Below are 21,588 nucleotides of genomic sequence, written 5' to 3'. Positions count from 1 at the left end.
AACATCTAAGATTTTCCGCATTCCGTGGATCTTTACAGGAAAAATGCTTATGTGGTACTTTATTTCAAGACTCGGACAATTCATTCCAAATCCAATTATAAGGAATTACAACGAGATAAACTATAACTGACTTCACGAAAATATAAGATATCAAACAGATATCAAATAGAAAAAAAGTAAAAAAATCTCCAGCCACAAAACTGAATCATTAACAAAGTTCTACCTGAGCGCTGGTAAACATTCCAATTCATTTCATATTTTTGCTATCATTCTTCATAATGGGCACGAAAAATAAAAATCTATCTTAAAAATCCACTTTGCGACATTCATTTACATAGCATGGATTTATAATTTGTCCTTAGGAACATGCGTAACCTACCACACCCACTTAGTAAGGATATCATCCCCCCCGCCGATTCAGGACAGAAACAACGCCACTTCTCCATCCGGGCGCGTCGCGCGCCAGCGTCGCCCGGTATAAAGGTGAACTGGCGGGACGCCTATCCAGCCATTCCTGTTGCCGCCCCTCGTGACGTACCCAAGCCGTACCACCGCTTCACTCAGCCACACCGCCGTAAGGTAGGTGACGTCATGAAATACATTTTCAATTTTAAGTGTTGGGTGCTTTTTATGTGCCGTGTTTCTCATCGCATGGAACTTAACGTTTAATCAATACAGCAGCGAGTCTACGAGTATTGTCAGTCCATTTATGAGGATTATGTTCATGGAAGGTTAAGGGAAAATTAATATTCCAGAGCTACTCAACTATATTTCTACTCACATCCTTTAAATCATCTCATTTATAATGGGAGAGATTGATGACAATATTACAATTACTTTCTCTGTACGAAACTGATATTGACTACTATCACGGCAAAATTATACTAAATTTCCTTTTTTAATAACATAAAAAATCTATATTTGAAAGTTTATATAATGACATATTAACTACCTGAAGTAGACACTGTCAATTTTTTTTTTTTTTTTTTTGCTAGTTGCTTTACGTCGCACCGACACAGGTAGGTCCTCTGGCGACGAGGGGACAGGACAGGGCTAGGAGTGGGAAGGAAGCGGCCGTGGCCTTAATTAAGGTACAGAATTTGCCTGGTGTGAAAATGGGAAACCACGGAAAACCATTTTCAGAGCTGCCGACAGTGGGGTTCGAACCTACTATCTCCCGAATACTGGATACTGGCCGCACTTAAGCGACTGCAGCTATCGACCTCGGTGACACTGTCAAATGATCTGCAAACTTATAGAGTAAGGTATATTAAAATCATTCTCAAATTGGTAATTATGAGGACAAAACGAATATTGTTGACCGAGAAATATTATGATAAAAGGAAAATCATCAGGTTATTTGCTTTACGTCCCACTAAGTATTTTTACGGCTTTTAGAGGCTCCGAGATGCCGGAATTTAGCACCGCAAGTGTTCTTTTTCGTGCCAGTAAATCTGCCGACACGAGGCTGACTTATTTGAGCACATTCAAACCGAGCCGGGTTCGAACCTGCTAGTTGGGGTCACAAGGCCAGCGCCTCAACCGTCTGAGCCACTCAGCCCGGCTAATCATCACTTTTAAAATCAGTTGACAGTAACTTATAATTCTATATTTCTAAAACCTCGAGGTTAATTAAAGCTTCTAATAGAATATTGAAACCAATCTCCTAATGATTCCCGGGTTTAGGCCAAAAGATGTATTTAAAAACGGAAAGACGCCTACTTAAAGACTCATTTCAATGGAGAAGTATCTTAAGGTTCTGTGAATAATGCGGAAGGGTTGTTAACTTTAGTTGAACTCGAAATCATAAATTGAAAATATGCCATTGACTAGGAAATTTACGGTGAATCGTAATTATGAAATATCTTGTGAAAAACAAGCAAAGGGTAAAATACATTTTTGATCATCCAAACATTCTAAGCGTAAACTTCTTTTAATAATCTGGGCTATTCCGTATACGGACAACCCGCAGCTCAAGAAACGCTCACATTAGTGGTAGTAAGAAAACTGTAAGCAAGCCTGTAGTTCTACGTGCCTGCTTATATCGTGAACACGACCTCCATTTTCGCGGAATTGGAACGACTTCAAAATCCAACATGCATTGTCCGGGATTCGAACTGCAGTCATCTTAGTAGAAATACAGTGACTATGCCACTCGGCTATCACACACAAGTAAGAACTTACCTTGATGAAATATTTACTTTGAAACTTAACATGTTGAGCAGAAAAACATACTCGATTAGTTATTATTGATTACCGCAAAATCTGCAGTAAGAAAAGAAACCCTCACTAAATGGGAAAATATTATGATTATCTAATAAAATTAAATCTGATGAAACTAACATTGCTGTACGGGAAAACGTTAGTACAGCTAACTAGTATTTAAAGCGAAATGTAAATTTAGGGAACGTTTAGTGGAACTAAAAGCATTAGTATAAGTAATATGCCCGTCTCTGTGGTGTAATGGTTAGTGTCGTTAGCTGCCATCCCGGGAGGTCCGGGTTCGATTCCCGACTCTGCCACGAAATTTGAAAAGTGGTACGAGGTCTGGAACGGGGTCCACTCAGCCTCGGGAGGTCAAATAAGTAGAGGCGGGTTCGATTCCCACCTCAGCCATCCTGGAAGTGGTTTTCCGTGGTTTCCCACTTCTCCTCCAGACAAATTCCGGGATGGTACCTAACTTAAGGCCACGGCCGCTTCCTTCTCTCTTCCTTTTCTATCCCTTTCAATCGTCCCATTTCCCGGCAAGGCCCCTGTTCAGAATAGCAGGTGAGGCCGCCTGGGCGATGTACTGGTCATCCTCCCCAGTTGTATCCCTCCGACCCAGAGTCTGAAGCTCCAGGACACTGCCCTTGAGGCGGTATAGGTGGGATCCCTCGCTGAGTCCGAGGGAAAAGCCAACCCTGGAAAGTAAACAGATTAAGAACGAAAGAAAGAATACGTAATATGCTGGTAGTGTTAAATCTGAAAAAAGAAAGTTTTAGGAAGTCGGAATTATTAAGTTTCAATAACTCGTAAATAACGAGAAATTTGAAATAATATACATTTTCTGAACTTTAAAATATCAATAGAAATAATTTTCGGTTGATGCTGAAACTTAACCGCAAAGGAACTTTTACTTATCCTTGGCTTTGACAAAATGAGAGTGACTGAGGTATGAGTGATGCTAGTAATGCCATTCCTTACGCAGCCAGTCCCTGCTATGAATGGTGTGAAAATATTGATCATAGGGTCGGTTGGTGCATGCATTTCAGTGGGCTTGGCAGACTGATATGTAATAGCAACTTCTGGCTCGGTGAGGAAAGCAACGGGAAACTACCTCACTCCTCATTTCCCTAGTACGCCTCTTCAGTGATGCCTAGGCCATCTATGACAGCTCATGGCGGAACTGTTGTGGATCCAACCAGCCTTAGGGCTGAAGACTAAACATACATACAAACCACCCAACTGGAAATAACTTGTGGTTATCACTTGTGTTGAACATAAAGTAGACCATTGGTAAAATGAAGACCTTAAACAGAAATATCATGTTATTAATATTAAATCTGAACGTAAAAGAACTTTTGGATAACGAAAGAAAGTTGCTAAAATTATTATTATTATTATTATTATTATTATTATTATTATTATTATTATTATTATTATTATTATTATTATTATTATTATTATTAGTGCATATTCAGCACAACATTGAGCCCTATTTTACGAAAGTACATTAGGGCTTTAGTTTGTAATAATAAAGCATTTTAAAATAAGGAAATCGATCATTCAATTTGTTAAAGGTGTGCAGTTTAAGAATTGAATACATTATTGCGACGAGGCTTCGAAAATATACAATGATTTTGAAACTTCCAGATCACATTTGTTTAGGCGACACTCAAATATAAGATTTTTACTTCCGAACGAGGGGCAGGAAAATATTAGATAATCCGCTATTTGAGGAGATGCACAGAAGTATAAATACTCATCTGTAATTTGGGACCTAAACCACGGAAAGTAGGATTGAAATTTCTCATGTCCCGAAGAAAATTGCGTTAGAACAAAGTCTGGCACCAATACTTTACTCTGAAGTCCATGCTGAACTCCAGGGAAAAGTATTTTTCTTGTAACAGATCCTTTTAAGGTAGAGGTCCAAATATTGTTCCGTTGATGTAATATATGTTCCTTGATATGTCTCTTAATGGAGCACGTTGAAAATATATCATACATAATTTCGTGTTCAATGTAGCAGCTGATTACACTAATGAATATGCTCTCGCACTTCCATTAGACACAGCGTGACCACAAATGCAGGACATGCAGGACTGAGGACATCTTTCGCTTCTACTCGCATACTGACGGCTATCGGATTAATGTTGCATTTGTTATTTATGGCTATACTGTCGGTTTATGAAAAGTCAATAATAAGAATCACTAGTGAAACATAAGTGTCTTTGCTGGTGAAACGCAGTATTTGCAGTGCTCTATTTCTTCTAGAATGGGCTAGATTTTTAACCTTCATTGATCTTTCTCGGTTTCACCTTTGGCATTGGCAATATGAAAGTGACTGGGCTATGAGCAATGCTAGTAACGCAATTCCTTATTCAGGCGGTCTCTCTTTTGAATGTGTAACAATTTCACTCGTTGGGTCTACTGGTAGGTGAATTTCAGAGGGCTTGGGAGACTGATACGCAAAAGTAACTTCTGGCTCGGCGAGGAAAGCAACGAAAAACTACCTCACTACTCCTTTCTCTAGTATTCCTCTTCAGTTATGCCTAGGCAATCTAATATGGCCGATTGCAAGGTACTGAGGACCAAACCAGCCCTCGGGTTGAATACCCAACACACACATAGTGAAAATTAAAATGTTAATAGAAATAAATCGTGGTTAACGTGAAATCTTACGTAAAACTATTCGGTAACCGGAACAATAGTACACATTTCTAGTTAACGCGCCATTTGATGTCTTAAGTTCATGGGAGTCCGCCTCTGTGGTGTAGTGGTTAGTGTGATTAGCCGCCCCCCCCCCCAAAGCCCGGGTTCGATTCCCGGCTCTGCTACGAAATTTGAAAAAGTGGTACGAGGGCTGGAACGGGGTCCACTCAGCCTCGGGAGGTCAAATGAATAGAGGTGGGTTCGATTCCCACCTCAGCTATCCTGAAAGTGGTTTTCCGTGGTTTCCCACTTCTCCTCCAGGCAAATGCCGGGATGGGACCTAACTTAAGACCACGGCAGCTCACTTCCCTCTTCCTTGTCTATCCCTTCAAATCCCCCCCACCCGCAAGGCCCCTACTCAGCATAGCAGGTGAAGCAGCCTGGGCGAGGTACTGGTCATCCTCCCCAGTTCTATCCCCGACCCAGAGTCTGAAGCTCCAGGACACTGCCCTTGAGGTGGTAGAGGTGGGATCTCTCGTTGAGTCCGAGGGAAAAACCAACCCTAGAGGGTAAGCAGATTAGGAAGCAGAAGAAGAAGTTCACGGGAACAGGAACTCTTAAGCAGTACAGTCTCGAATTAACGGTTTAATTTCGAGTACAAATCCCTTGAAAATCTAAGAACGCGTAAGGAAGGGTATCATTAAGTAACAGAAATATTAGACACACACCTTAAGGAAAATCAGTTAGTGATGTTAGTGGTTTAGTGGTAGCTATTATCATAAATATGACGTGGATTATGCAAAGTCTGGAGTAGGGAAATCTCTAAGTATATTAGAGGTGGTGCTTTACATCAAATGCAATTCCTATTTCTGCGTGTATGCGGTACATACAGTACGTTATGTTATGCAATATATCATTTTGTGAGGTAGAGTAGAAGTGCGAAAGATATCCCCATGCCAGAGAGTTGTTGATCGTCCCAATTTCTGAAGAATACAGTTCGAACCTGATATCGCTATTATGACATTTAGTAGAACAAACTTACCCCATATTGTTATGAGATGTAGTTAGGGGCTGCCTGGCCGAAGTGGTAAAGGAGTGCTCGGTTCGCGATCAAGAAGTCGTAAAATTTAAGAAAGGAGGTTTCCACTTCCGGAGGTATGGCTTTTAGTATCGGGAGTGTCCGAGGACATGTTCGGCTCGCCAGGTGTATGTCTTTTGATTTGACACCCATAGGCGAACTGCGTGTTGTGATGCGAATGAAATGATGATGAAGACGACACATACACCCAGCCTCCGTGCCAGCGAAATTAACCAATGATGGTTAAAATTCCCGATCCTTCCGGGAATCGAACCCGGAACCCCTACGACCGAAGGCCAGCACGCTAAACATTTAGCCATGGAGCACTTCCGGAGGTGCAAATAGCCCTGAGGCTCTCTCAGTGTACACCAGAAATGAGTACCAGGTTAATTCCTGAGGGCAAAGGCTGACCTCTCTTCCCCACCAAGTACCCAGATTACGGATAGTGGAAGCCTTTTCCTTCCACCTCTCACAGGGCCTTAATGGCCTGTACGGAGATGACTTTGCTTTTTTATGAGGCTAGCAATTTCGAAACTAAATTATTATTGCACTGATATGTGTAATAAATTCCCTTGCTGGCGATATGTAGTGTTTACAGCCACTAAGTCTTCTGATATGGACTAGAATAAATTTTGTTACTTTCATTGACCAGTCTCAGTCTCATCCTTGGCTTTGACAATATCAAAGTGACCGAGGTATGAGCTATGCTAGTAATAAGTCAGCTGGTGCATGCATTTCTGTGGGCTTGGCAGACTGATATGTAATAGCAACTTCTGGCTCGGTGAGGAAAGCAATGGGAAACTACCTCACTCCTTATTTCCCTAGTACGCATCTTCAGTGACGCCTAGGGTACTTTTACAGCTGTTTTTGGAGCTTTTGAGGATCAAACCAGCCTTCGGGCTGAATACCCAACATACACATGTGTAATAAACTGAACTGAAATGAAGTTGCTGACTTCAAAGGAAAAGTAACCCTCAACATTTGTTAAGAAGAAAGCCATATTTTCAGTGTCGACTCGGTTACTTTAAAGCTTTTCAGTCCGGCGAAAACACTGATAATACCACATATAACATGCGTATAGGAATGTATTTTTTAATAGTGTATATTTTATACAGTTGTGTTATATGTGTTATAATCATTGTTCTCGACAGACTGAACACCTTTAAAATTACATCCTACTCTAACATTTGCATGGAGTTGCGATGGGAAGCAACGAATAAGCCCTTCGAGTATCTTTAAAGGTGAGATGCAAACTTACCCCCCTTCTGAATACGGACTTCAAAAACTAATACTCAACTTGTTGAGGTACCCTAGCAGAATTAATGATAGATGAAATATTTATTTATTTATTTATTTATTTATTTATTTATTTATTTATTTATTTATTTATTTATTTATTTATTTATTTATTAGATACAGCTGATCGAGGGCTGTTTTACACCAATAATATAAAAAATTTAAATAAGTATAATAAGATAAAAATCGGGTATAAACAACAATATGAAATATCCACAGTAAATTAGCAGTAACAATGTAGGTAACAAGAATTTCAACAATAACTGGTAAGGTTAAGTTACAGAGTTAACAAGAAGAAAGTTATACCCAAGGGATGGGCGGAAGGAAATGGAAACTTGGAGAGGACTGCAAAGGAATCTATTAATTTTGTGTTTGAATGGTGCAAAGGGTGTGAATATGTCGACATCGGGTAGTGAGTTACCAAGAGTAACTTCGATTAGATTACTTTTCAGGGCGTGTAACATATACATGCGTAGTTAGTAACATTTGTGACTTTGATATGGTTCATTTAGAAATGTACTTAGATTGATGTTTATCGCAGAAGGTAATCGTGTATAAGCCTTACGATACCAGACTAAGTAAGGCAATATTGACTACATTACTGAGTAATTAACTTTTTTCAGTAAGGATTACTTTTTGGATGAATTGTTTAATTCAATTGCTTGCCACTAACCGAATTAATTGTATTATTTGATTGAAAACAGTCTTGTTAACAAGAGTTCGTAAATTACTTAAAATATAGGTATCTCTTTTTATTTGCTAGTGGTTTAAGGTTCACTAATACATGGAAGGTTTCCGTTTGCGGTGGGTTGAGAAAGGGCTACGATAGAGAAGGAAGCGAGCGTCGCCTTAATTAAGGTACCCACGAACCTACTACGCTGGCGAAGGAGGGGGAGAGGTGATACTCCTACGTGGCGCGTCCCAGGTGACGGTTCGGGGGGCACTTAACTGGCTTGTCAGCGGACTTGAGCGAAATAAAATAGCTCTCGCGGACCAAACACAACCCCTGTGGACGGGGGACGCAGACGAAGAACACACTCACGGTATCCCCTGCCTGTCGTAAGAGGTGACTGAAAGGGGCTACCAAGGGGTGATGATATTAGAACCATGTGATTACTTGTGATTAGTACCATTACGCGCGGAACACCATGGGTCAATGTTACATGCGACTAGTACCACCCTGAGAGGATTACCATGGATCTACGTTGCATAGGAGCAGGAACACTACGGGTCTGAGCGTTGTTTGTGATAAGTGTCATCGTGTGCATTCCACCGATCGGTTCCACTGTGTTCAGAACGGGTCTGCGTTACCTATGAGTAGTACCACTTTATAAGGAACACCATGGGTTTACGTTGCGTGTGGTTGGCACCACTTTGTGAGAAAAACTACGGTGGCACCCATGATATGTACCACTGTGATGAAAACCATGGATCTACGTTGCCTGAGAATAATACCATTATGTGAGGAACATCATGGGTTGATGTTGCCTGTGGGCGTTACCATAATGTATGATACATTGTGGGTCTATATTGTCTATGATTAGTAGCACTATGTGGTCCGACTCGTTGGCTGAACGGTCAGCGTACTGGCCTTCGGTTCAGAGGGTCCCGGGTTCGATTCCCGGCCGGCTCGCGGATTTTAACCTTAATTGGTTGATTCCAATGGCCCGGGGGCTGGGTGTATGTGTTGTCTTCATCATCATTTCGTCCTCATCACGACGCGCAGGTCGCCTACAGGAGTCAAATAGATAGACCTGCACCTGGCGAGCCGAACCCGTCCTGGAATATCCCAGCACCAAAAGCCATACGACATTTCATTTCAGCACTATGTGAGCAACACCATGAGTATACTGTACATGGCTTGTGATTAGTACCACCATAGGAGGAATATCATTGTTCTGCTTTATCAGTGATTCGTACCATTATGAGGGACCTGTGTCTTGGATTTTGGACCCTTTTAAATACGTATCATCCCGGTACTTAAGGCACTGTGAATAGCGTCCACTGATAGTTTTGGTTTCACGATCGTTTTTTCATCACCATTAGTTTTAGACTCTAGTCAGTAGATACATGTTGAAGTTTTAATTTTGTTCACCTTGTACCATTAGGAGTGATGACCTAGCTGTTAGGCCCTTATAAACAATAAACATCATCATCATCATCATCATCATCATCAATTAAGGTACACTATATGTCTGATGAGAAAATAGCAAACCACTAAAAGCTATTCTCTGGGCTGCCGATGGTAGGGTTCGAACCCATTATTTTCCGAATGTCAGCTTAGAACTACATAATCCAATCTAAGCAGCATACTTGCTTCGAGAAAAGATAAAAATTATTGATGTAAAATTATATTCTTATATTTTATTTACTTGTTTAAAAAAAGTATTGTGGTCAGCAGATAATACTGTACGTACTCAGATATCAAACCGTGACTCAGATTTTGTACATCGTTATACTTCCGTGATGCGAGTGCAAAAGGTGGGAATTGTGAAATTCCTTCTATAGTGTTATTCATAAACTCTTACGGTACCGGTAACTGAACATATAAGCATGTGTTAATATTTCACTACCAATAATAATAATAATAATAATAATAATAATAATAATAATAATAATAATAATAATAATAATAATAATAATAATAATAATAATAATAATAATAATAATAATAATAATAATAATAATAATAATAATAATAATAATCAGGGAAATAGTGATTCGTCCATTGGATGGAGGCGTTAAGCCTTGGCCAGACTTCTTGGTGCTCGTCCGACAGAAGTAGCCTCTCTATGGGGGAAGCACAACAGATCTAATTGGTCGCAGGGCAAGGTCACGCAGTGACCTCCTTACTTGTAATTTAATTTAACACCACTGCCGGTAACCCTAAAGATGGTTTCCCGTGGTTTGCAATTTTCACACCAGTCAAATGCTGCGGCTGTACCTTAATTAAGGCCACGGCCAATTCCTTCCCACTCCTAGCCATTCCCTATCTCATCGTCGCCATAAGAGCTATCTGTGTCGGTGCCACGTTAAGCCATTTGTAAAAAAAACAATACTACTACTACTACTACTACTACTACTACTACTAATAATAATAATAATAATAATAATAATAATAATAATAATAATAATAATAATAATAATAATAATAATAATAATAATAATAATAATAATAATAATTGTGTAACCTAAATTAATTGGACGTAGGACAAGGTCATGCAGTCCCAAACTCCCTCCCCCCCCAAAAAAAAACCCAATCCCCCTCCACTTCAAACCAACCTCAAGTTTACTCAGGCTAAACAAACTATATAATGTACTTCTCGTTCTTACTATTGTTTTAATACGACCTTCTAATAACACGCAATACTTTACTTCCGGTTACCACAATGATGGATTACGAAAGTTTCCTTCATGTACTGGAAAGTGAATTTCCTTCTATTGTCTCTGAGGACAGACTGATATTGACTGAAACTACGTTCAGTATCAGAAGATGTACTGTAATGGGAGTATGCTTCAAATTCACTTTGTCTGCTGTGGTGAAGTCCAACGTAATATTTACACTTGAATCTCCAAATTCCATCGCAACAACCATTCCAAATTCTTCACTTCCAAGTACACCTTCAATTTGCCTGCATTTGCAACTTCACCTCTATCACGGTTAAGTAAGCTCTATTCACAATTTCGAAACTTGCACAAAGTGAAAGGTGATTTTGGAAACATTTCCATGCTTGTGTGATACATGAGAAGGTATACTGAATGTAACTAAAATAATTCCACATAGAGTGAGTTGTTCGCGCGATTGGCGTTGCGTGGCTGTCAGCTTGCATTCGACAGATGGTAGGTTTGATTCCCACTGGCGGCAGCCCTGAACGTGGTTTTCAATGGTTTCCCATTTTCTCAACAGCGGCTGTACCAGTCGCCGAAAACCTTCGATATGTTGGTGCGACGATAAACCACTATACCGCCGTCAGCGAGAAAACCAGTCATGCTGTAAACATGAGCACGTGTTAATGTTAACGTTTATTGGTTGATGCTTCCGCAAAACGCCTGCGCGGAGACATCAAAATAGTTCGTTAGCCATAGGGATTGGAATAACTTGCCAAGGGTGATGTTCAATAAGTTTCCAATTTCTTTGAAATCATTTAAGAAAAGGCCACCTGGCGACTGCCCTAAATGCAGATCAGGATTGATTGATTGATTGATTGATTGATTGATTGATTGATTGATTGATTGATTTATTGATTGATTGATTGATTGATTGATTGATTGATTGATTGATTGATTGATATCACAATGCGATCCTACGTGCACAATGTCCAAAATATAATTTCTCAAATAATTTCAGTTAGAATAATATGCAAGAACCGATTCATTGTCATTAATATGAACAAGCAATTCAATCTGAAGAAAGCCGGCGTCCCATGCTCTCATGCTTGACCCGCCATGTTGAATCTCTATGACATCGTCCGTTCGCGCTGTATTCGATCCTTAACCACAATCACTTCGTCCGTTTGCGAAGGCTCGATGGAAACTTTACTTCCTTTCACCTCCATAGAGTTAGAGCGGAGCGTGGCAAACGGACACGTTGCGCTTAATAATAAAACTCGTGTAAGTCATAATATTAACGACACACTTGTGAGTGTAAGAGCTGCAATGCGGTGTGACGGACGGTCTGTGCGATATGACTGTCGATTGTCTCGTCATTAATCCGAATGATACGAGCAGCAGTAAGAAAGAGGAGAGAAAGAGAAAGAGATAGGAATCCGGCTTTGAAAGAGTTCGTCCTTCATCAGATTCTAATTCGGTAAAGTGCATTTTTCAATTTTCTTTCATATTGACTTCTCAAAACTTTAATTCAATTCTAAAATTTAATTTTATTCAAATATTAAATATCAAAATTTGAATTTTTCTTTATATGTGCTGCAGTGAATGATTTATTTGCTTATTGACATTTTGGGAATAACCTCAGATCCATCAACCTTCAGTAATATATTTCTTTCCTAAGGTGTAAAATATCCAGGTGTGATATGGAATTTGCTTGTAGTTTATTTCTCGCGGACAGTGAATAACATAATTTGCTTCGCAATCCATATCGTCATTGCATTTCATCTACATGCTGATATCAGTTTCATCCAGCAAAAGTCTTGATGTAATCACGGCAGTAGTGCGAGGTAATGACAGTTCCTAGACAACCCCATGTGGTTCTTGCCATGTGCTCGAGAGTAGCCCGGTCATTCTCCAATCAACGTGAAGACCACGGACGGATTAATGGGGTTCTTTGTTTACATCACTTTTGGTTCTATCGATGACGGCATAATAGCAGAAAGATCATTCCTTCCATTTGCATCAAAGACAGCTGTTTTCCCGGAGTCAATTGATACTTCGTCTTCAGAGTCCATGGCATGCAGAACGTTCTCAGTACAGGCATAATTTGAACCGTCTCCAGCGAAGTACGCCACCTAATTATTATTGCTTTGGGCGGTAATGTATTTTCAGGGTACACTTTTTAGAGAAAATTTTTTCCAAGTAATTATTGAGCGATTCAGATTTGATTGTGGTTTCGGAGGCGAATGGAGGAGGATAGGTTACCTAAGAGAATAATGGACTCTGTTATGTAGGGTAAGAGAAGTAGAGGTAGACCAAGACGACGATGGTTATACTCGGTTTATAACGATTTAAAGATAAGAGGTATAGAACTAAATGAGGCCACAGCACTAGTTGCAAGTCGAGGATTGTGGCGACGTTTAGTAAATTCACAGAGGCTTGCAGACTGAACGCTGAACGGCATAACAGTCTATAATGATAATGTATGTATGTTTGTATGTAATTATTGAGCTGTACATCTTTTAATGACTTAAAAGTTTAAGTATGATTTTCCAAATCAATCTCAAAAGAACTACTAATTTTAAAGAAAATATTGCAATTGCTTAAAATATTGCTGAGGTGTACTTTTAAAAATGTATAATTTAATGCAATTTCATAATTTTATTCTTGATCTGGATGACATATAGTTTATGCTTTAGGTTATGGAGTATATATTAAAAATGATAGCAATGTGTGCTAAATTCTAGAATATGGAAATATATGGAAAGTAAACACTGAATTTTTCAACACTACAGATTATGATACAGAACGACAATCCAAAACATAATTATCTTTTCTTTATTAATATATATGTATTTAAATATAAATCCGTTCCCTAATAATAATAATAATAATAATAATAATAATAATAATAATAATAATAATAATAATAATAATAATAATAATAACTGGAGCACACGATAGGAGAAAACCAAGCAGGCTTCAGACTTGGAAGATCTTGGGCTGAACAGATACTCTATCCGAAAACAATTCTGAGATATCATGCAATGAGAAGCAAAGAGATCGTTTATACTTTCGTAGACTTCAAGAAGGCTTACGATTCTGTAGACAGACAATCGCTGATACAAGAACTAAAGGAGAGAGGTTTTGACGAGAAGACGACAAACCTCATCAAACAGACACTAACGGAAACTAAATCCAAAACCAAATTCATGGTGGAAGTATCACATTCATTTGGAATGAGAACGGGAGTAAGACAAGGTGATTACTACAAAATACAGGAATATGGTTCACACATTCAAGCACCTCGGAGAGATGATACAGGCCAATGGGATGGAGAAATCAGCTTATGAGCAGAGAAGACAAAAGATGACGAGAGCATTCTGGAAGACTGGGAACATCTACAATAAATCATGTCTATCACGCAACACCAAAGTGAGACATTATAACACGGTCATCAAACCTGGAACCACCTTCACATCTGAAACATTGGTCTTGAATCGAAAAGGTGAACTAGAAAACATCAAGAAACTAGAGATAAGAATTGTCAGAAAAATTCTAGGACCCAAAAAGACACAAGAAGGATACCGGTTGCAAAGCAGACAGGAGACTGAGCAGATATCCAGCATAGTACACGACATGATGAAACGTCGACTGAAATTCTATGGTCACATCACGAGAATGCCGGGCAGCCGACTGACTAAATACCTAGATCTTGGAATACATCGAAAGCATAAAGAACATCAAGTGGATCGCCGAAGTTGTAGAAGACTCGGACATACACGGCAGACGGATATTCAGACAAAAAGTACATAAGTGGAAAAATGGGTCGGGAGATCAAGGAATTAAAGACTGGAACAACTTGGTCTAAAGAAAGTAAGAAAGCACACAGTGAGAAGATGAAAGAAGTGTGGCGCCTTAGGAAATCTCATATCAAGTAGACGCTTTATGTCGTCCATTAGTGGCCTATACGAATAATTGAATGAATTAATAATAATAATAATAATAATAATAATAATAATAATAATAATAATAATAATAATAATAATAATAATAATAATAATACAGTATCAGCAATTAGATGCAGGTTTTTTTATTTGACGCCATTCAGGCTGTCTGTATGTCAATGTCGCTCTTTTGTAAAGAATATATTTAGTTTAAGACATTTTTGTTCAGTTCATATGTTTGTCTACTCTTTAAATAATAGAGCAAATAAAGGTTTTCTTTGAGGTTATGTTGTACTACGAGTGACTGGTTCTCTGTCAGTTCTATACTCAGACTACTGATTGCCATAGTAATGCTACTGTCTGCTTGCAGCTGCTCACAAGCCGCCAAGGAATTGTCATGTAACGCCATGTTTGTCATTATTATTCTAGATTCATGGTTATTTTTTTGGTAGGGGGTAAAAGAGAGGCATGAATCCACCATTCTTCAGAGTACACTTTTATCTGTGCACTAAAAACTGGAATATGATACTTCATAGAATATCAGATCCTTCAATGAGCCTAATGTTACTGTTTCTCCAACACCTACATGAGATACTCTCTGCTTTGTATGTAAATCCGCCGCATCCTGTCGAAAATGGGTAATGCATTTAGAACCGTACGTTTATGTAACTTATTTGTGAATTCCATAGTTAACATTTAGACTATCGTCAAACTTTATTTACTGGTCAGTATGTAACACTCTCCTTCCTTCGATTCGACTAAATGGTGACTTCTGGGGATTTAATTCAATTCCATGAAACATCTCATTTTAATATTGCAATTTAAATGCATCGCAGACCAGGTGGAGACAGAATAAAGCTTAGGAAAGTTTCATGAGTAACTCTTCAGCTCGGTACATTAAGCTGTTCCATTTGATTTGTGTTACTCTCAGTAAACCCAGTTATATATAAATAGAAATTTGATGTAAGTTTATATTACAGTTCATTAACGCTATGCAGACAGGAAATGGAAACCCCAATACGAAGTTTCAAAGACACGAATAACTATCAGATTGGTCGCGTTTATACACACAATCAAAAATTGTTATCACGACGAATCTCGGAGTTACTTGAAATGTACAATTCTTCTTCTTCTTCTTCTTCTTCTTCTTCTTCATTAGTCTTCAACATTTCATTAATGAACGTAGCCTCTTCCGCGTGTTTACAAGCATTCCTATCTTGATCCCAACACGTTCCATCTGCAAGCTTGATGTCATCAAACCATCTCGCCTGGGGTCTTAAAATATTCCTCTTCCATTCCCATGGTCTCCAGTGAACAATCCCTGGGGTCGGAGTCTTGTCGGGCCACATGTCCAATTCACTGCCATTTTAATTTGGTAACCCTAAACAGAACATATTTTTTTACAGAATGTGATTAGTAGGCATCAGACCAAAAGCTATTCTACCAGGGCTCACATAGAGCAATAACAGAGTTCATTCAGATTTCATCTTTGCTTGTCTGACTCCAGCAGTAGTTGAACAAGTCCGCCGAACAATCATCCTTCACTACATTCATTAATTGACATTTATACTTAGTTATTAACATACATCAACAAAATGAAACAGGTATAAAAACAATAATAATTACATTGACGGACCACAGAACGATGACAAATAAGGAAACAACGCTTGCAATTTTGGCCTTCTAGTTTATTTCAGTGATATTCTTTCTCTTCTTCTACTGATATTGAAGGGGCTGATAATCTCGTTGTTTTGTAACCTCGAAATAACAGTCATCACCACCACTACCGCATCCATTTCCTACATCACTTACCTTATCCAGAAGCCAAATTTTTGTAATGATTTTAATTTCCAATATACCTTGGTCAGTTCATTTTCTGTGAGATTGCCTTTGCGGACACATGAAACCTTTCAGTTCCCATCATCCAAAGCCGATTCCTTCATTCCTCGAGGAGTAAGAACGTTTCCCAATTTTCCGCCTGTTAATGATTTTTCGGACAAATATTGTTGCACTTGTTCCCTTCGAGAGAACAATGACAAATGCTTAATACTACACTGCGTTCAATTTTACCCAAGCTACTTGTGCAGAGCTCTTATCACTTAACTCTCCAGACCAACATTCTTGTTCGTTTAGACACCAAATGTCTCGAAGTATTTGTGACCTGAATGTCTTTCAAAGTTCCACCAATCATAACATTCAAAATTATGACCAATATCCTTATTATTCCTTTCTTCCATCTTATTCATGTATATTGTATGCTCAAATATACCCTCAACCACACCCTAACAAAAACGATATTAGCTGAATTAAATCATCATCATAGTATTTCAATTCTGTGGCCGTTCAGAAAATGAACCAGAAAATTTTCAGAACATTGTTTTGAATTCCCGGTCTAGAGAGTCAAGGGGCTGCCTGGCCGATGCGGTAAAGGCGTGCTCTGTTCGCCCGGAAGGACGTGGGTTCGAATCCCAGTCAGGAAGTCGTAAAAGTTAAGAAACGAGATTTCCACTTCCGGAGGTGCATATGGCCTTGAGGTTCACTCAGCCTACACCAAAAATGGGTACCAGGTTAAGTCCTGGGGGCAAAGGCGGCCGGGCGTAAAGCTAACCACTCTACCCCATCACATGCCGCGGTTAACAATGGTGGAAGCCTTTACCTTCCACTCCTCCAAGGGCCTTCATGGCCTGTACGGAGGTGTCTTTGTCTTTGTTTGGTCTAGAGAGTCAAGAATAACGGCCGAGGGGTTCGCAATCGCTTGGTGGGCCACTGCCTTTCTGAGTTGTTGTGTCATGGGGTTTGGTTTTTATTTTGAATTAATTATTGTAAATTATTTCCGTCGTTATAGTCGAAGCTAAATGTATCCTCTATTTGCTGGGATATCCGTTAAGCAGAGCTTAAGGTCCACCAGCCAATTTCGTTGCTTACTTAGCACCACCCGGGAGACACGTGTAGGGTAATTTAAGGTTATACGTACGGACGTAAAGCACGAAGAATGGACCTCTTCAAATCCTGACCACCTGGGTTTAATCCACCATCCTTGTAGAGCTCCTCCTGGTCTCAACTTACCGAGAAGGGAATGGACATCTCTAAACAGAATCAGGACAAACCATGAAAGGTGTAAATTCTGGCTTCACAAGTGGGGAAAATCTGAAGACCCATTCTGCGACTGTGATAATGTGCCTCAGACCATCCAGCTCGTTGTTATGGACAGCCCAAAAAGAAGATTCAATGGATCTGTTCAAGAATTACATAGTGTCTCTACAGAAGCAGTGGACTGGCTGAATAGTCTGGACATTAAGTTTTGAATGCTGAGTTGTAAATTACATACTTATTTAAGAAATATGTATTTATATGTATTTATAGTGTATCCTTGTTTTGACATACAAAATAATAATAATAATAATAATAATAATAATAATAATAATAATAATAATAATAAATAATGTAAATTATTCGTAATACTATCACCCAACATATTAGCATTACCACGTAAATGCATATACCATTAAACATTAGAATCAGATGCATACACATTTACTGTAAGTACAGGGATCTAAGAATTGTTAAATATGGGTTATAGTGTATGAAAAAATGTCCTCTTCCAAACAATGCTCCTGACCTCCTCCTTGCATCCGGGAGATAGTAGGTTCGAATCCCACTATCGGCAGCCCTGAAGATGGTTTTCCGTGGTTTCCCATTTTCACACCGGGCAAATGCTGGGGCTGTACCTTAATTAAGGCCACGGCCGCTTCCTTCCAACTCCTAGGCCTTTCCTGTCCCATCGTCGCCATAAGACCTATCTGTGTCGGAGCGACGTAAACCCCCTAGCAAAAAAAAACTGACCTCCTCCATAGGGTTTGATCTAAATTAGGCATTAACCTAATTTATTTGCGTCACTGGTTTTTCAATCATCTCTTCTTGTGACCTCGATTGCTCAACCTTCTCCTATTCTAACTCCTACGACAGTTCTTCAAGCCTATCGAGAGATTCATTTTTCAAGCCAATCTTGATGCTCACTTTTCTTCAACAGATGCTCCCTGTCTTATAGAGATCGGACCTATGTTCTTTCTTCGTCGATTCTTCTAAAACGGGCTCGTCAACCTAATTGTTTTTCTTCTTAAAACAACAATCAATTATCACCGCCACTACCACATGTCTACACCCGACGATTAAAATTAACGTACAGACCCAGCCTCTCAAAATGGACTGGTTCGAATTCCTCAGATGTTTAAAAAACGTGAAAGTAATAAAACAAAAATCACGAAAATTAAAAATGACTTACATATAGTGTAACATAATAACACCGGGCGAGTTGGCCATGCGGTTAGGGGCGCGTGGCTGTGAGCTTACATTCGGGAGATAGTGGGTTCGAATCACACTGTCGGCAGCCCTGAAGATGGTTTTCCATGGTTTCCCATTTTCACACCAAAAATGCTGGGGCTGTACCTTACTTAAGGCCACGGACGCTTCCTTCCATCTCTTAGCCCTTTCCTATCCCATCGTCACCATAAGACCTATCTGTGTCGGTGCGACATAAAGCCAGTAGCAAAAAATAAAACATAATAATTATAGGCATTGCATAGGAATTAATACGAAATCTGCAGAAAGAATAACTTTAAAGTTTTCTCAAAATTACAACGCCATCACTAACAAATTCACATAACATTTGCAATGTATTATTAATTAATTAATTAATTAATTAATTCATTAATTAATATAGTCTACAGATTGGGCTTTCACGTCGCTGAATATTGTAGTAATTAAAATATTTAGTGGTTACTATCACTTATCTAGGAAGAGCGGTTGACATCATTACAAAATAGAATCAACTTTTTCGGAATGCAGTATTTCAGTGATGAGTTTCACACGACTTAACAATCTAGAAGCAAGAGATTTGTTTGAATCTACTTTCTACCATAATATTTCCAAACGTCGTGCGTATAAAACCGATACGAATCAGGTTTCAAAAACCCTGCTATTCATGGAAGCGGAGTATCACATCCCACTTTTGCTTTCTATCCTGAAGATTTATATAACCCAGCCCAATTTTCCTAGACTAGGCTGTACGTTAGGTCTACCTCAAAGCTGTCATCGCAGAATATAAAATGGGATGAATTGCTTTTTTTTTTCTGCCACGCTATCACGGAATAAACACCATTATTCGTCGGCTGCCATATTATTTGCTTGTTGGTGACACCACGCTAGTTTTAATCAGGTCTATTCCATTTAAGTGCAAATTTTCAAACCATTACGTAAACAAGGGTTTTACAAGTGTATTTATTTCTCTGTGTGGTGGTTTAACATATACATTTGAAGCGTATTTGTGCATGATTTACCTTTGACGAGCATATCCTAAGTGCCTTTCCCATGAACAACAGTAGGCTACAAGTATTTTACTAAGCATGTATCTAATTTACTCACACCAAATATATTTTATAAAACATGAGCACTTTAAACCACATTTAAATTTTGTTAAATAGTCTGCAATATGCTGGGGTTGTCTTCAGACTTTTAATGTTTATTTTATGAAATACTTCCTCTCATGCAAAGGCTGCCTTGCGACGAAGTATACTTTTACATTAATTTTTAGAAAAGAAATAGATATAGTTGAGAAATTTAGCTTATACCCTAATTGTAACAATGATTTCCTAGAATTATTAATATACCATTTAAGGCAATGACAGCAATTTCCGCTAACGTTGTCACTGTTGAGACATCTGTTTGCAAAAATTGGCGGAAAAATCGGCAAATGTTCCCTTCGCTCCAATCATCAGACCCACTATGTCGATTTCCTCTAGCTGATATTTATAACTGTAGTAAAGAACTGTTGGTAAGTAAATATTCTTTTTCTTGTTACCTTTCTGTAGCGGGAGAGCCGAATCTTATTTACGGCCACGGTCCCTACCTTCCCAGTCCTAGTCCACTTTCATCCCTGCTCCACGGAAAAATTTGATATATTAGTGCGACGTATGAAGCTTGGATCTACGGAAGGCACATAACGTATCTCAATAAATATCATCAGTGCTGTTTGACGAGAATCTTCAAACTTAAATGGCAACGAACATCAGTGCCTTGAAGGAAGCGTATGTTACCTGTATTGATGCTATTATCATCAAAACACCTACTTCGAAGGACAGGTCTCATGTTGTTCATATGTTATAATTTCGTCTTTCAAAATGGTTTAAGTATTATCAATTGAAGTATAGTCGAAAACCTTAGGTAAGACATAGAAACGTTGACAAATATAAATAAATGTCAAATTAATACCACTAATCATCGCGTCGACTTATCCACTTCGAAAAGCAAAGACGGAAGAATCGGAGGTGGCAAACATAATGCTATGGAAGAGCTAGCGTTCCTAAGGAAAACACCCCTGAACTGGAATTGGAACTTGCCAGAATATCTTCCTTTATAGTCACTAAAGGAGCCACGGAGAGTATCGTACTCGTCGGCGAGTGATAGCCTATCATATCACAGTACTCATCTGTGATAGCTTACACTAAGCACTATGAATGTACGTTGCAATATCATTATTTCTATGAAAAATTAACTGGTAGACGAGCCCCTAATTTTTAATGAAAGCCCATTGCACAACCGCGACCAACGATTATATAAACTAGACCAGAAATCTAATACTTCGGCGATTTTAGTGGTGCCAACAGTAACAGGTCAGACGCTGGTCGTGACATTGCAGTGACAAGTGATTTGCGCTGACCACAGAGTCTGTTCTCCGGACAGCAAACGGTGACCCGTTACCGTGAGACTTGACATATCCTGTAGCATGTTACGTGTCAATAGTGCGGTAACTGATAAGACTGACCACAGTCGTGTGTGACTGCGCCTAATGGACGACCACATCGATCGACAGCTGGTGATTTCTCGAAAGCGATCGGCTCCGTCGCGCTAATTTGTGTTTTAATAATCTTTCGACTTCTGAAAGAATGTTCAACAAACAACTCCAAGAGGAGGTTTAATTCCAGGTAAACGATGATTATTAATCATGACATATTTTTACTAACATCAGTGGGAGATGCGGTTAGTCATTCCAAATCACTCCCCAGCATATTAGGTTCGATCCCAGCAGAC

General features: G+C 39.1%; 1 protein-coding gene across 1 annotated transcript in view; it reads left to right on the top strand.

Moving 5' to 3' along the window:
• The first annotated feature begins 543 nt into the window (after positions 1–543).
• Positions 544–21,588, top strand: part of Scp2 (Sarcoplasmic calcium-binding protein 2) — a 661,095-nt gene continuing 640,050 nt past the window's right edge. Inside the window, exon 1 of the mRNA XM_067140278.2 lies at positions 544–579. The gene's annotated coding sequence lies outside the window, so the exon portion shown is untranslated. The remainder of the gene's footprint in view (positions 580–21,588) is intronic.

The sequence above is a fragment of the Anabrus simplex genome, chromosome 1, assembly GCF_040414725.1.
Source record: "Anabrus simplex isolate iqAnaSimp1 chromosome 1, ASM4041472v1, whole genome shotgun sequence".
Classification (NCBI taxonomy): Eukaryota; Metazoa; Arthropoda; class Insecta; order Orthoptera; family Tettigoniidae; genus Anabrus; species Anabrus simplex.
This window is presented reverse-complemented; position numbering and strand designations above follow the sequence as displayed.